General features: G+C 36.9%; 1 long non-coding RNA gene across 2 annotated transcripts in view; it reads left to right on the top strand.

Moving 5' to 3' along the window:
• Positions 1-15,709, top strand: part of LOC141490063 (uncharacterized) — a 91,450-nt gene extending 75,741 nt beyond the window's left edge. For both annotated transcript variants that reach the window (XR_012469055.1, XR_012469056.1), the window contains 2 exons: positions 8,566-8,618; positions 15,550-15,709. This is a non-coding gene — a long non-coding RNA (uncharacterized LOC141490063). The remainder of the gene's footprint in view (positions 1-8,565; positions 8,619-15,549) is intronic.
• The last annotated feature ends 760 nt before the right edge of the window (positions 15,710-16,469 follow it).

The following is a 16,469-nucleotide window of genomic DNA, read 5'->3' as shown; positions in this document are numbered from 1 at the left end:
TCTTTCTATGATACAAATATGTCTTGGTACTTAGAGTAATTTAAAACAGAGATAGAAAACTTTAGATGAATATCCCTAATAGAGACTGATGCAAAAAATTGAAATAAAATATTAGCAGGAAAATTGTAGTAGCATATCACAAAGACTAATATTTCAGCCAGGCTGAATTTAATACTAGGAATGCAGAGCTGGTTCAATGTTAGGAAAAGGATGATCATAATTGACCACATTAATAACAATTACATCAATAGAAAGAACTTTTGATAAGATATAATACCTAGGACCTAGGAAATCAAAACACCAGAAAGCATAGGTATAAAGTAATTTTTCCTAAATATAATAAGTAAAATCTATCTAAAACCAATAGCCAGAATTATTTATAATGGAAATATTTGTGTCCAATTCTTCATGACTCCATTTGGAATTTTCTGTTAAAGATATTAGAGTGATTTGCCATTTTCTTCTTCAGTTCACTCTATGGATAAGGGGATTGAAGCAAACAGGGTTTAGTGACTTGCCCAGAGTCACATAGTAAGTGTCTGAGATGGGATTTGAACTCAGGAAGTTGTGATTTCCTGACTTTAGGTACTAGGTACCACCTAGGTGCCCTGGGAATAAACTAGAAACCTTTCAAATAAGATCAGGGGTAAAGAAAGAATGTTCATTTATTGCCAATACTATTTAATGTAGTGCTAGAAATGCTAGCTAAAGCAATAAGATATGAAAAAGAAATTGAGGGAGTAAACATAGGCAGAGGAAGCAAAATTATCACTTTTCCCAGATGATATGATGATTTATTTAATAGATTTTTAGTCAACTAAAAAACTAATTAAAATAATTAACTTCAGCAAAATTACAGGATATAAAATAAACCCACACAAGTCATTAGCATTTCTGTGTATTATCAACAAAATCTAGCAGGAAGATATAGAAAGAGAAATTCCATTTAAAATTACTATGGAAAATATAAAGTACTTGAGAGTCTACATGCCAACATATTCATAGAAAGTATATGAATATAATTATATAACTCCATAAAAATAAGGAGAGATCTAAATATTTGGAGAAATATCAATTACTTATGGGCAAGTTGAATTAATATAATAAAAAATGATAATGTTACCTAAATTAGTTTACTTAATCAAACTATCAAATGATTACTCTGTACAGAAAAATAATAGCCAAATTTATTTGAAGTAACTAAAGAAAAAAGATTCCCTGAGAATTAATAGAGAAAAAATGAGAAAGAAGGGAACCTGCAGTGCCAGATCTCAAACTATAGTACAAAGCCATAATCATCAAAACAATTTGGTAGTAGCTAAGAAATACAGTGTTTGATTAGTGGAGCAGATGAACTATATAATATGTTGAAGCAAATTAGCATTGTAGTCTAGTGCTGGATAAACCTAAAAGTAATGGTAATTAGGTAGCTTGATATTTGACAAAAATTTGGGAAAAACTGGAAAATAGTCTGGCAGAAACAAAGTTAGACTAATAATTTCTATTACTAACAATTCTATTTACAAGAACAAATTCCAAATGCTTACATGACTTAGGGATAAAGGATAACATCACAAATAAATTAGAGGAACAAGGTAAAATTAACAGTCAGATCTATGGGTGCAGAAGAGGTGCATGAGCAAACTTGAGCCTGTTTTTAGAATGAAAAAAATTCAAGCTATCAATAGTCATATAAAAATCCTCCAGATCACTAATAATTGAAGAAATGCAAACAGAACCCTGAGATTCTACCTCATAGACATCAGATTGTCAAAGATGAAAAAAAAAATGGAAAACAATAAATTCTGGAAGAACTGTAGGAAAATAGGAACATTAATGAACTGTTAGTGGAGTGGTAGAATGGTCCAGCTGTTCTAAAAAGAAATTTGGAAGTATGTCTCAGAATCTATTAAACTGTATATACTCTTTGATGCCAAAGTGTCTCTACTAAGTTTATATCCTCGAAGAGTTCAAAGAAGGAGTAAAAGAACTCATTTATGTAAACATATAGCAGCTCACTTGCTCTCTTTTTTTGGTGGCAAAGAATTAGAAATTAAGGGGGTATTCCATCAACTGAGGAATTACTGAATAAGTTGTGTTATGTGAAAGTTATGGAATATTTTTATACTTAAGAAATAATGAAGGGGATGGTTTCAGAGAAAACTGAGAAGATGAATGAACTAATACATAGCGAAGTGAGTAGAACCAGGAGAACAATATATCATAAAGACAATCAGCTTTGAATGTTTTAGATTTCATAATAAAATGTTTAGGATTCATAAAAACCTACTAACAGAGAGAGAGGTGACAGAATCAAAGTGTAGATTGAGACATACTTCTTTTGGACATGACCAATGTAGGCCTTTGTACTGCTTGACTAGACCTGATTCCAACAGGGTATTTTGGATTTTTTTTTTGTTTGTTTTTTACTTTCTCAGTAGGGGAGGTGGGAGGGTAGGAAGGATTATCTTTATTTGAAAAAAAAAATTTAAAATGATAACCCTTCAAATGTTTGAACATATTTATCATGTCCGTCTGAGTCCTCTTTTTCTTTGGGCTAAACTTGCTCAGTTCTTTTAAACTTCATATTACATGTTCTTCAGACCTTTCATCATCCCATTGCCCTCTTCTGAACTCTAGTAGGCACTCAATGGATGTTTATTGAAGGAAGTAATACATATTTCTTTTTTTTCTTTTCTATGATATGATTATATATCATAGAAATTCAGCCAACGTTAAAGTTTATGGAACTTGGTCAGACCTTGAAGGCCCTCCCTCCACAGTCTGACTCTGACTTATCTTCTGGCTTATTTCACATTCCTTCCCTTAGCAACTTCTATGTTCCAGCTAAACTGGATGAATTTCTTTCCAAATTTGACCTTCCACAGAGACATCCAGGTGCTAGGAAGGCAAGCCCTCCTCCTTTTTGCCTAATATTCTTCACTTTAGGCGCCTCCGTTTCCATTCTCTGATAACTCCAACTGAAAGTGTTCTCTCCCTCCTAAAATACACCCAGGATACTTTCTTTCATCTCTTTTCCCCTCCTTTACATTTTCATTTGTATTACAATAATCTGCATGTGTCATTCTCCCTTCTGTAAAATAAAGGCTTTCATCAGGACAGGGATTATATAATTTAAAAATTCTTCATATCCCCAGCACCTCGTGTGAATAGCAGGGTGCTTAGCGGATAGAGTGCTAAACCTGGAGTCAGGGGACCTGGGATCGAATCAGACCTTAGACACTTGTTAGCTGTGTGACCCTGAGCAAATCACTTACCCCTGTTTGCTTCAGCTTCTCATATATCAAATGAGTTAGAGGAGGAAATGGCAGATCACTCCATTAACTTTGTCAAGAAAATCCCAAATGGGATCATGAGGAGTCATCTCAGCAACAGAAAATATCCTGGCACATACATTAATATTTTAATGGATCTATTATCTCATTGCAGGAGATCACAGACTATTCACAACCTCCTATCCCACAAGATGTTCCTCTATTCCCTCCCATAATTTATATCTTTTGACATTGTATAATTATCAATGGAGCATTTAGGCTGTTTAACAGCTACCCCCCACTCCCACTACATCACTAGCCCATCTCTATTTCTTACCTTGCACATATAGACTCTCAATCAATATTTTTAGAATTAAATTGAATTGTATATCAATGAAAGACTTGCAATTATGAACTCTACATCAGTAAATACAAACATTTATGGAGATTGTGAATCAGTTTGATTTCCTCATTTGGTTTCAGGAGAGTATGGAACAGAGAAAAAATCTCCTCCTTCCCCGGCCCATTTTAAAAGTGTCACAGGGTAATCTGTGATTCAGTGCTTTAGGCCTCCATGAGTTTCAATGTAGACTTAGCATCTTCATATGTCATACCCTCAAACTGCTGTCAAGTAGAAGAAACTCAGCCAGAAAAGATTGCCCAGATGAAGTTGCAGGCTTTAAGGAACATGAAGGCAAAGACTATTGTGTCTGCCCAGTGACACCGACTTCTTGCTGATTTATTACCCTGGAATTTGATTTTTTTTTTCTCCTAGCACTACTAAAGCTTTAGTTACAGCATGTTGGTCACATGGGATAAATCACACGTTATTCACACCTAATTAGAGATGCATTTTTCTAAAATAAATCACTAGCGATAGATCCTGGGGAAATGAAGCCAACCACCCCCACCTGCTTGCTCACTCGACCTTCCCCGAAGTTAAAATGTGTAATTAGCTCAGTCACGTAATTAAGTTAACAAGTATTCTAAATGAATTCACATCTCCACTACATGGAAAATTGTTTGCACTTGAAATTCATAAAGTTCAAATATGGAATCTCAGGAATTGGGTTGTAACAAGCCAAGCATTTTTTGAAGGGTTTTATTTTGTTTCTTTGCAGTACTAAATTTAGTAATGGAATAATAAAGTATGAATGTCTACACCAACAACCCCATTCTTTCACAGATTGACTTCATTTGATCCACAGTTTTGACCACGTCAACCCCATCCTCAAGAAGTTACAGTGGCTCCCTCTTATCATTGTCATAGAAAATAAAAACCCCCATGTTTGAGCTATAAATATGAAATCTGGCTATAGCCTACCTTTCCAACTTATTCAATTCAATTCAATTTTAAAAGATTTATTTTAATGCTTATGATATGCCCAATGCATAGCATATCTGTTGGAATCACAGGAAACAATGAAAATAGCCCTTCCTTGCAAGTAACTTGCTGGAGGAAGGAGGGGGACAGAATATAATATGTAATTAGATAAGTAAATTATACATATTGAGATTAGAGGTTATTTTCATTATGTGAAATTAGTTTGAAATATCTATATCTTATTTTGTGTTAATCTTGTCATGCATTTTATATGCTAGTCAAATTTGTCTTCTTGCTATTTCCTATCTGTGGGCCTTGTCATAGGTTGGGTCTCCCCCATCTAGAAGGCACTCCTTACTTTTGCCTCTTGGATCTCCTAGCTTCTTTGAAGGTTTGACTCAGTTGCTACCTCTTATACAAAATCTTTTCTGATCTTCCCTCCTATCCTAAATTATAGCTCTTTCTTTACCACAAATTTATAGAATTTTTACTTATATGTTTATACTCTGTATATATAAGTATGTGTATATGTCCACATGTAAATAGATACACACATGTATTTATATGTATCATATGTATATGGGTATATATAATTTACTTATATTTGTACAAATCATTCAGTTCCAGAAGAATGGAAGCTTCTTGAAGGTAGGGACTGTTTTTGTTTTTGACCTCCAGGCTTACTTCATAGGGTGCCATAGTGCTCAAAGCACCTGGCCTGGATTCAGGAAAATCTCAGTTCAAATGTGTTCTCAGACATTTATTATCTGTAGGACCTTGAGCAAGTCACTTAGCCTTTGTCTGCCTCCATTTCCTCAATTGTTAGGATAATTACAACACCTACTAAACAGGGCGGTTGTGAGGATCAAATTAGATGATATTTTAAAGTGCTTAAGACCTTAAGTACTTTAGAGATGATGATGATGATGATAATGATGATGCATTATTGCTGTTGGTCACTAAGATCTCTAGATGGACAGTCAGATCATTGGAGTTCTCTTAGAGAACCTGAGTTATTCCTATTTAGATATCCCAGCCTTACTGAAAAACAAGCAAATAACCAGAGAAAATGACTTTCTTCAGTGAATTTTCTAGGGGATGTTTTATTATAGTTTTGGAAGAGAAAACAATGGTTGGATTTTTGTAACAAATGTTTTTTTTTTGCCCCAAAATATGCACGAACTCTTTTGAGTTTCTTGTAGATTAAGCTAGAGTTCTAGTCTTGACTATATCTAGCATGGGTTCACTGGGTATTAGCATAGGGTTAGAAGGATACTTCCTTCCTATGGAAGTCCTCCATATTGCCCAGTCCATTGCCAACTCCCCAGAGTTTCCCCCTACCTTGAAAGGACCGAGGCTGCTACTTCCCTCAGGTGTACTATCACCCTTTATGACCATCTACTGGAGATGTCTTTCTCCCTCTGTTGCTTTAGCATCTGATTGAGCTAGATTGTCTTTGTCATATTTCTGAGTCTGGAGACCCAAATGGTACCTATAGACATCCCTGACTGAGACCTTTGGATTTCTGTCTACCCAATTTCTACAAAACCAAATATTTCCCGGATGCTTCTTATTCAATACAGGCTTTTTTGGTCTCTAAAATGAAAGGCTTGGACTAGATGCCTCCACCTCTCTTTGAGGTATCCTGTTTTCAGTTCAGGTTCCTCAGATGCTTGATTTCATTGGGAATAAGCCATAAATATGCAAAAGTTAAATTTGCATCAGAGTGTTAGAAACTCTAATCAGCATTATAAGTTTTGTTCCTGAGCACCTGCCAAAATGTTTCAGAAATTCCTCCTACCCTACCTCTTTGTGGCCATGATCTTGTGAATAATAGAGGAAACAAACCTTTTGGAGGAGCGACCTTGCAATGCAGAGATTGTCTAGGCTTTGTTTAAACCAGTGTTCTGATGGCTCAAGTTGGAGCTTCTCAAGAGGAAGAAATTCCAGGAGCTTTGGAGGTTATGACATGGACTGAAGGGGGAAGTGAAGACCGTGGTTATAAGAACCATTTTTAGACTGGACAAAGGGAAAGATTTGCTTAAATGGTTTTTAAATTTATTTATTTATTTTTTCACTAAGAATTTCAAAATTCTTTTTAGGTCAGGCCCCATGATAGCACACTGAGACTATTCCTCTCTCGTGTACTAAAAGGATGAATCATGACATCTGGGAAATGATTTCTGTAGAACAAGTTTAATCTCTGTGTTTCTTGCTTTGGACTGGGGAGAACAGGGTATTAGGATAGATGAAGGATCTGTTTCCCTTCCAGGAAGTAACTCATTTGGTAGAGTTTCCCAGTGTGTGCTTAACTGGACTTTTCCCCACCTTAAAATAAGCTGTATGGACCAATGATTATTGATGGATCAGTGATCATTTGAATGGGGGCTCTTTGTCCTTTTATCTTGCAAGGAGAGAGGCTATACTCTGGGAGTTCTACTTGTTTCTGAAGTTCAAGACACTGTTTTTTAATTTGATCTTTTCTGATATTTTGTAAAAGTATTCCTTTTTCAGCATCCAAGAGGTTTTCATTGGATCTGTAAGGGAAAAGAAATGGCTACCAGAAAATTCCTGCAAGGATGGAGGGAACCATGGTCAGGAAGCATGCAATAAATTCAGAAGGCAGTTCTAGCTATTACAGCAAGGTAGGAGGAGATTGTTGCTTCTTGGTGTTATTGCATCAAGAGATGAATGAGGCCAAGAATCCAACATGACTGATTTGATTGCCCATTCCTTCTTCATGTGTATCCCTTGAGGGTCTCCTCTCTTCTGTCTTTGCCTGATCACACACTTCCTTTGCTCTTTCCACTACTCAAACAGGACAGAGCTAATTTCTGCTCCTCATTTTTTCTTTTCATTTCTTCACTCTGTCCCTGAACAGCAGAAATTACTCTGGGGTCAGCACCCCATCTTTTGAAATAGCATGTCTAATTTAGGAAGATTGAAGTAGCCTCAGAACACTCACTGAGGCAATCACTTTGCACTGGACAGAAAGGAAATATTTCTTAAGTTCTTTGTTGTTTCTTTCTGCTGAAGTCTGTTGCTTTGTTGTGCATCCAGTGACCAGTTTTTGTGTATGCTAAGAAAGTAATAACAGTTTGGGGTTTGAGGATATAATCCTAACAACCCTATGAGACAGGCAGTTCAAGTTGAATTGTTCTCTTTCACAGTCAAGAGGCATTGTGGTGGTGTGTATAAAGAGTCACAGGAAGACCTGTGCTCAAGTATTCCCTCCAACACATATGGGCTGTGTGACGTTGGGCAAGTCATTTAACTTTGTCATGTTTCCAGGAAACTTTTTAAGACCTTAAACTATAGAGCAATTCCAGATCTGCTTTCAAAAAAACCCAGAGGAAACTGGGGCCCAGAGAGATAATGTGTTCATTCACAACCATAGAGTGAACGAATCAGGATTTAGAACTCCACTACAATATAGCCCTTCACGTTCCCCAACATGCCAGGGGGTAATTGGGAAGAGTTTTGGTTGTGAGAGGATTTTTTTCTGAACTTAATGGAAATATAAATTTTTGCGACTCTTAAAATCACAGAAGTAGTCATAACCTTTAAATGTTGGCATAACCTTTAATGTTGAGATAAACATTCCTGATAAGTGTCTGTCTGTCATTTAACCTCTATTTGAAGACTTCCATGAATGGGGAACTCACCACCTCTTGAAGGAGTCCACTCTTATTCTGGATGCACTATTTATGTGACCAGAGGCAAGTACTTTTACTTCTCTGACACTCAAAAGTAGAGAAGAATAAAAACTGTAATATCTAGAAAGATGGTATGGTATAATGATTAGAGAATTAGCCTAGAAACTGGAAAGACCAAATTTAAGTACTCCATAGAATACCTACGGGTTCTGTAATGTTTTTTATTGTTCATCCTTATCCAATTCTTCTGTGACCTCATTTGACATTTTTCTTGACAAAAATACTGAAAGTGTTTGTTTTCCTTCTCCAGTTTATTTTACAGATGAGGAAACTGAGACAAACTGGGTTAACTGACTTGATCAGGTAAGCGTCTGAGGCTGGATTTGAAGTCATGAAGATGAGTCTTGGGCAGATAGGCTAGACTAGGTTGATGCTAATCAACAAATTTCAAACCTATTGGTGAATTAGGGTCAGGCCTATCCCAAACACGAGAAGATTTCCCTTGGCAGATTGGCAGATGGGAACAATTTGTTCCATATGTGAGGCAAGTGCTGTGGAGTGCCTTGAGCAAATTCATCCACTGCTTCCTAGGCCATTGCCAGTCATCCTGACTTTTGTCTTGCTACTGGATTTTTATAAAGTGGAAAAGAGAGGGAGGCAATTCTGTCTCACTGAAATCCAATTTATCCACAAGTCAAGACATCACATCATGATTTCATTGATCCTCTTCAAAAAAGAAAGGATGAACGATGAAAACAACTGAGTCTGTAACTCTGTGGTAAGCTACTTGTCCTCTCACTGTTCTTGACAGCTAACCCTCTACAAATTGCAGAGCAGATGCAAATCTATAGTGGTTAAGAGGAGTTTCTTCAATGTGAATGTCTAACACCAGTTCTGACAGAACCCTATCTTATGGGAGTATTGTGACAAAAATGCTTTTAAAACTTTAATGCTTAGCTAAACTAATGTAAGCTATTATTATTACAAAGTCCCGAATCTGTCAATCAGCCATCAAGTATGTATTAAAATGTTTTCTATGTATCAGGTACTATAAGAGACACTTAGGGGTACAAAGTGAGACAGACTTGGCTCTCAGGGAGCTTACATTTTAGTGAAAGAATACAGCACATAGAGGGGAGTGGGAGCCAGACAGTCTCAGTGATTGTGAGTGGAACTACAGGGAAGTAGATTTTTAAAAAATTTGCTATTTTTTTAATAGCCATGGTGGAAGTGATTTGATTATTTTTTTCTAGAGTAAGAGAAAGGGATATTTTCATCTTGGGTCTTGCTTCTGCTTTATAGAGTTAAGCTCTCAAACCACCTCTGAATATTTGAAGTAATTGTGATTGTCCCAAACTTACTTTCTTCAGGCTAAATATTCCCCAGTCCCTTTAATTCCATTATGCCATGGTTTGAAGTGCCTCCCCTCAATCCCAATCTGTTTAATGTCTTAGCTTTTCTAAAATATAGTACCCCTTACTATAATCAACATAATGTTCACGTTATGTTATCATTCATTTGATGTCATGATCTTCTTTGATTATGAAGGACAACAATCAATTCTCAATCAAGAATTAAAAACAATACTTCAGCTCTTGTCTGACTGGGTAAAACCAAGCACTCTCACTTCCCTCCCTCTGGACATGAAATTATGATTTTTTTTTTTAAAAAGGGACTTGACAAAAATTCCCAGATTTGAATGATTAATGTAGCCTAAGGTTATAGTTATTGATTAAGCATTTATCATGGGCCAGCTCTGAGGATACAGAGGAAAAGTAGGCCCATCCTTTGTTCTCAAGAAGGTCATCCCTCAAGGAAAAGGCAACATACAAACTTCTATGTACATATATGATCTATTCAGGGGTAAGTGGAGGGAGTCTCAGAGGGAAAAGATTAGTCTGAAGGGGGAATCAGTAAAGGCTGCTCTGAGAACATAGGAGTTGAGCTGAGAATTGAAGGAAGTGAGGAAGTTGGGGGGAAGAGATGAGGAAAAAGAATATTCTAGACATGAGAGACAGCCAGTGAAAATGTACTCTATCTAGAGACATTGTTTTGGGGTAGGAACAGCAAGGAGACCAGTTTCACAGGATAGTAGAATACATGAGGAGGAATTAAACGAAAGAAGACTGGAAAGATAGAAAGGGATCAGATTGTGAAAGACTTTAAAAGCCAACAACAGATTTTATAATCAATCTTAGAGGCGATATTGAACAAGTGGGTGTGTATGTGTTCCTCATGGTCAGATCTGCAACTTCATGAGAATTATTTTGACATCTGAGTGCAGGATGGACTGGAGTGGGAAAAGACTTGAGGTAGGGAGACCAAACAGAAGGCTATTGAAATAATCCAGAAGGGAAAGTGAGGGGAACCTCTGCCAGAGTAGTGGCAGTGTTAGCATGATATGAGATAGAATCGACAGTATGAGTCAACAGATTGAATATGTAAGAAAGAGTGAGGAGTCGTGAATAACTAGTTTTGGAGCCTGGATTACTGGAAAGATGGTGGTGATCTCAACAGTAATGGGGGGTGGTGGGGAAGATTTAAAGGAAGATAATGATTTCAGTTTTGGAGAAGCTGAATTTAAAATACGTATGGGACATTCAGTCTGAGATGTCTAATAGAAAGTTGGAAGTGTAATATGGAGACTAATAAAGAGGATAGGGGATAAATAGACATGAGAGTTATTTGTATAGATAATAATTGAGTCCATGGGTAATGACATCACTGAACAAAGTAATATATAGAGAGAGAAGAGAAGAGAGTTGGGACAGAGTCCTCACTACTTCTAGTCATTCTTTGGTATTGAAGAGGCCCATGCTGACCAACCAAGTGATTAGTGACTTGACTTGCACAATTCTGTTTATTCTAGTTAGGGGCGTACTGTGCAAGGCATCCTCACATCCTTTACCAAAACTATTCCACTCTGTGGCTTGATTGATAAAAAAGAGGACAATTGGTGATGGTCTGGTCTCTGAGGGAATCTCAGTCTTGAATTGGTTTCTTTTCCTCCATTATCAGTGAGACATCATAGAGCATGATCAGGGCCAGGCAAGTGTCCGCATGTGATATCTGACCACAGAATGAAACAACCCAGTATTTCCTAACCTTCTTCTCAAAGGTGTAATCATCAGTTCAAGAGTGCCAATGGTTAGTTAGACTCTCCTAGATTAAGTCCAGTAAAGGAGTCTGTCTAAAAAGGAAAGTATGATTTGTAGAAGGAGAAAAAGGGGGGGGGGGTGGAACAGTGTCAGAAAACGTAGAGAGAAGAAACTATTAAGGAAAAGAATGATTGGCAAAGAGGTCAAAAAAAAGATGAGGATTGGCAATTTAGAGCTCTAGTAACTTTGAAGAGAGTCATTTTAGTAGAACGATGAGGTTGGAAGCTAGTCTTCAAAGAGTTTAAAAGAGGGTAGTTCTCCAAGGAGTTTAGTGGTAAAGGGTAGAGAGATATGAGATGTTAGCTTGCAGCTGTGGATGGATCAAATGAGAGTTATTTTGAAGGTAGTGGGGAACATGGATGAGTTTATAGGCTGAAAGGAAGCAGCCAGTAGTCAAAGAGAGAATGAAGATTATTAGAGAGGGAGAAGGGATGATAGAAAGGGCAATTAACTTAGAGAAGAGGGAATGAAATGGGGGTCACTTTTACATGTAAAAGGGTTACCTTTTGCAAGAAGAAGGGTCACCTCTTCATTTGAGACAGGTGTGAAGAAGGAACGATACAAGATGAGGAATAATTTTTAAAAATTCTGTGCCTTAACAAATTTTTAAAAACTTGTTTATAGTTTTTATTATCCTGACCTTCATAAATTCCAACCGACATAAGCTCTTTCATATAAAAAGAGCAGAAAATAGGATTGAAAATAAAACTATGAATCTCTATCTCATACAGCTTGCTTTTAAAAAGTATATAATAAATCTAACATGTTGGTTTTAAAGTTGTCATGCTTACATTTCTTCCCAGATTTCTTTTCTGTTCAGTTAAAAATTATATCAATGCATCTTTTCTTTCTTTCTTTCTTTCTTTCTTTCTTTCTTTCTTTCTTTCTTTCTTTCTTTCTTTTTTTGTTTTGGATATATCCTGGCAGTATACTAGCAAATAGTTAACAACTGGTTCTTTGGGGGAAAATGTATGCAGAGCATACTTTTACCTTTATTTTATATTAAAAGTTATTTTATCTTTTCTTAATCCCAGACAATCAACAAAAACAACAAATCAAGCCCTAATTTTTTTTTTTTTAGGATTTTGCAAGGCTATGGGGTTAAGTGGCTTGCCCAAGGCCATACAGCTAGGTAATTATTTAAGTGTCAGAGGCTGGATTTGAACTCATGGACTCCTGACTCCAGGGCCTATGTTTTATCCACTGCACCACCTAGACATCCCCAAGCCCTAATTTCTAAAGTGTAAATATTCATCCTGAGAATTTAATAATTGCTTTTTGGTTAGAGCACATCTCTGTTTCTCCCTCCTTTTTCTGCTAAATCCCTCTCCCAATTAAAAATAATAATAAACATAATTAAATGAAACAAATACACTCATTGACTATGTCCAAAAATATAGATCCTTTTTTGCACTTTGAATCCATCCCCTCTCTTATCAGGGAATGGGTAGCACACTGTGGTTGACTCCTCTTGAGAAAGTAGTCCACCAAAATCCCCTGGTGCTTTCTCACAAGACCTCATGTTAAAACATGTCTTAATTTGTGAAGTTGATTTTTTTTTAAACCTAAATCCTCACTTGGAGGGGTAAATGAAGGGATTTTTTTTCTTTCTATTTTCTCTGGGAAGAAAAGGGGTTGTATAAGGAAGAGTTGCTAGCAATTTACCTTTCACATAGGCAGCATGGGATTGGCAAAGATCTGTCAGGATCCTAGATTGTCCTTTATTTCAGATATATTATCTTTTGGAGGAATTAGCCAGGAATCATGGGTAATGGTCATTTAGCACTCATTCTCTATCTGGGAAAACAGAGCAAAAACGAACAGCCCTTTAAGGAAGCAACTAATGGCTTATAAACAAATAAACAAATGGGGAAGAAAAATAACCAGCCAGTCCAGGGACATTTTTCTAATTAGCAGTCTCACACCCATTGCTTATTGCAATTACCCTTCCAACCCCACATTTGCTTGGCCTCATTCACCAGGTAATGGAATCAGGGGAGAGCTCTATTTCTCCAGGAGCGAGAGGCTTATATTGCTTTGCCTTCTCTGCTTTTCCTGCATTGCTTCTTCTCTATTCTGCCTTCCTGGTGAGAGACATAAACATTCAGCCATTTGACAGTTTTCATTCATCCGCTGAGTTCTGGGTCTTTGAATGGACAGCTACTAAGTGTCTGCCAGGTAATCAATGTGTGCACATTTGGAGGTTGAACACTGCTGTGCTGGGAGAGGCCAGGAAGCCAGTAAACACTGGGCCTCTGGAATTAATGTTGTAGAACTGACCGACCGCCTTAATGGTACTAATGTGCACTTAAAGATACACATTTTAATTATAGCACTATAGATTATTTACATTGGGGATGAAATATTAAAAGATCAAATATTCTTTTATTAGAAAAGATATTTCCCCCTTCTTTTAGTCAACAATTACTCATCTCTATCATTAAAATGCACTTGATTCCATCAAAGATCCTGGGACCAAGTTATGTTGTACCACCTTCTGGGGGACAAGGCAACAGAGGCATCTCTATCTCAGCAGATGCTGATGGGGAAGAGTCTATTTATAGAACCAGAGAGACCCATCTTACTTGCAGACTTAGACAAAACAGTTGTGTTTCAGAATACAACAGATTAAAGTTATTCTTCCTCCCACTGCAAACAAACAGAACCACTGCCACTACTAACAAAAACACCCCAAAACTCTCATAAAGAGGATCTGAGACGAGATTAGATTTAAAGCTAAGAATAGTGCTTCTTTTGGAGACTAGAGAAAGGCATTTTAGTAAAGGGATCTGAAGAACAAATACTATTTTCCCATTAGTTTGTGGCCAGAATCAGAATCACAGAATCAAAGAAAGAATCTTAGAAGTCATGCAATCCAACCCGAAACCCCTCTATTTTAGATTCAACAAATGGTCAGCCAGCCTTTGCTGACCACCCAGAGAGGAAGAAGAAATCCATCTTGTCCCAAGGCAGTTAGATTAGCTGCAGTCAACAAAGTATTCATAGAATTTAGTGGTAAAAGGGACTTTGGGTTAAGGGTCATTGAGTTCAACTTCTGAAAAAGCTCATACTTAAAATGACTTTGGGACACATAATGACGCTTTAAGGTTTAGAAAATGTTTTAAGGAAATTACTTAATTTTATCCTCACAAGTGAAAATAATTGACTTGCCCATAATCACATACTAGTAAGTAATCCATCAAGTGAATGTGACATAGGTTATAAGTAGTAAAGATGACTCTTGAACTGAGGTCTCAAGACTTCAAATCCCATGTTCTTGTTCTTGTCAATCCACAGTACAAGGTTCACTCTATGGTTAAATAATGCAGTGAATAAAGTCAGGAGGATCTGCATTTGAATCCTACTGCAGACACTTCACTAGCCGTGTAACTTCGGGGGAACAGCTCTCACAGCCTCAGTTTCCTCATCTGTAAAATGGAGACAATAACTGTACCTTCCTTCCAGGTTTCTTGTGAGGATCAAATGAGATATCATATGTATAGTGCTTTGCCAACCCTTTCTTGGCAAAGATATGAGAAGTTTGCTGTTTCCTTCTTCATCTTATTTTATAGATAAGGAAACCGAATCAGATTGAAGTGACTTGCCCAGGACCACACAACTAGTGTCTAAGATCAGATTTGAACCCAGGAAGATGTGCCTTCTTGCCTCTAGAGCTTATACTCTAGCTACTGTACCATTTAACTGCCCATAAAGCACTATATAAATGCTAGATATTATTTCATAAGTCAAAGTGTTTCTCACATTTCCTAGTTTACTAGGGAAATGTGCTACACTAGGCCTGAGCAGAACCGTGGCAAAAAAATACTCCAGCTTTGTCACTGGTCTTGGAAAACCAACCCTAACAGTATGCCTTATTACTTATTAAACCTCCTTTTTTTTTTTCTTTTTAGTTTTTGTAAGGCAATGGGGTTAAGTGGCTTGCCCAAGGCCACATGGCCAGGTAATTATTAAGTGTCTGAGGTCAGATTTGAACTCAGATCCTCCTGACTCCAGGGCTGGTGCTCTATCCACTGTGCCACCTAGCCGCCCCTAAACCTACTTTTCTATACTTTCTGTAACCTTTGTAGATGAAGGAAAACTCTCTAGTCATGATTTCCATTTTTCTTTTGCCACAGTGAAAAATGCAATGAGGTGAAGACTCGAGGACTAAGATGGCAGTTGGACTTGCAGTCTGTGATATCATAATTGGAAAAGCAATGGAATGGAAAAAATCCTGGACTTTTGTGGCTTAGAAATGAATCTCAAATGAATCTCAAATACTTGTTAACTGTGTGATGGTGGGTAAATCACTCATCCTCTCTGATTCTCAAATCTGTATGAGATTTCTTGTAAGAGAAATATCAGATTTCTCTCTTTCTCTCACTGTGTGTGTGTGTGTATGTGTGTATGTGTATGTGTGTGTATAAAAGATGTGGTAAACAGAAGACTGACTTTGAAATCTGAAAGTCTGTCTTGTCTCTGATGCATTAGCTCTGAGATCATGGACAAATCACTTATCCTTTTGGAACCCCAGGCAACTTCTCAAGACTATACATTATAGATGAGTGGTTAATCTCTAGCAAGTGCAGGAAATGCCCTCAATGGGAGTTTCTTGCATCAATTTAATCATAGGTCTGGACCACTGTCCTCATCATAGCTTTCTGCCTCCCCACCCCCACCCTCATTATCTGACTGCATTGTGGTGTGGAAAATGCATGAAAATCTTAAAGCATTACATAAAAAATAATGATAGCTAGCATTTGTATAACAATTTGAGGTTTATAAAGTGCTTTATAAATATCTCAATTGGTAGGTGTTATTATTAGTTTCATTTCATAGATGAAGAATCTATAGATGGAGGCAACAAAAGTTAAATAATTTGCCCAGAGTCACATAACTAGCAAGAATCTGAGATCAGATTTGAACTCGGGTCTTTCTTACTCCAGACTCAGAGCTCTATCTAGCTGCATGGAGTACTCATAATAAATATGAATAATAAACATTTAAATGTGTAATTAGTATATCAGAACGTTGTCTAGTGGAAATTAAAGCACCC

The sequence above is a fragment of the Macrotis lagotis genome, chromosome 5, assembly GCF_037893015.1.
Source record: "Macrotis lagotis isolate mMagLag1 chromosome 5, bilby.v1.9.chrom.fasta, whole genome shotgun sequence".
Classification (NCBI taxonomy): Eukaryota; Metazoa; Chordata; class Mammalia; order Peramelemorphia; family Peramelidae; genus Macrotis; species Macrotis lagotis.
The sequence above is the reverse complement of the archived record's forward strand: the minus strand, read 5'-3'. Positions and strand labels throughout refer to the sequence as shown.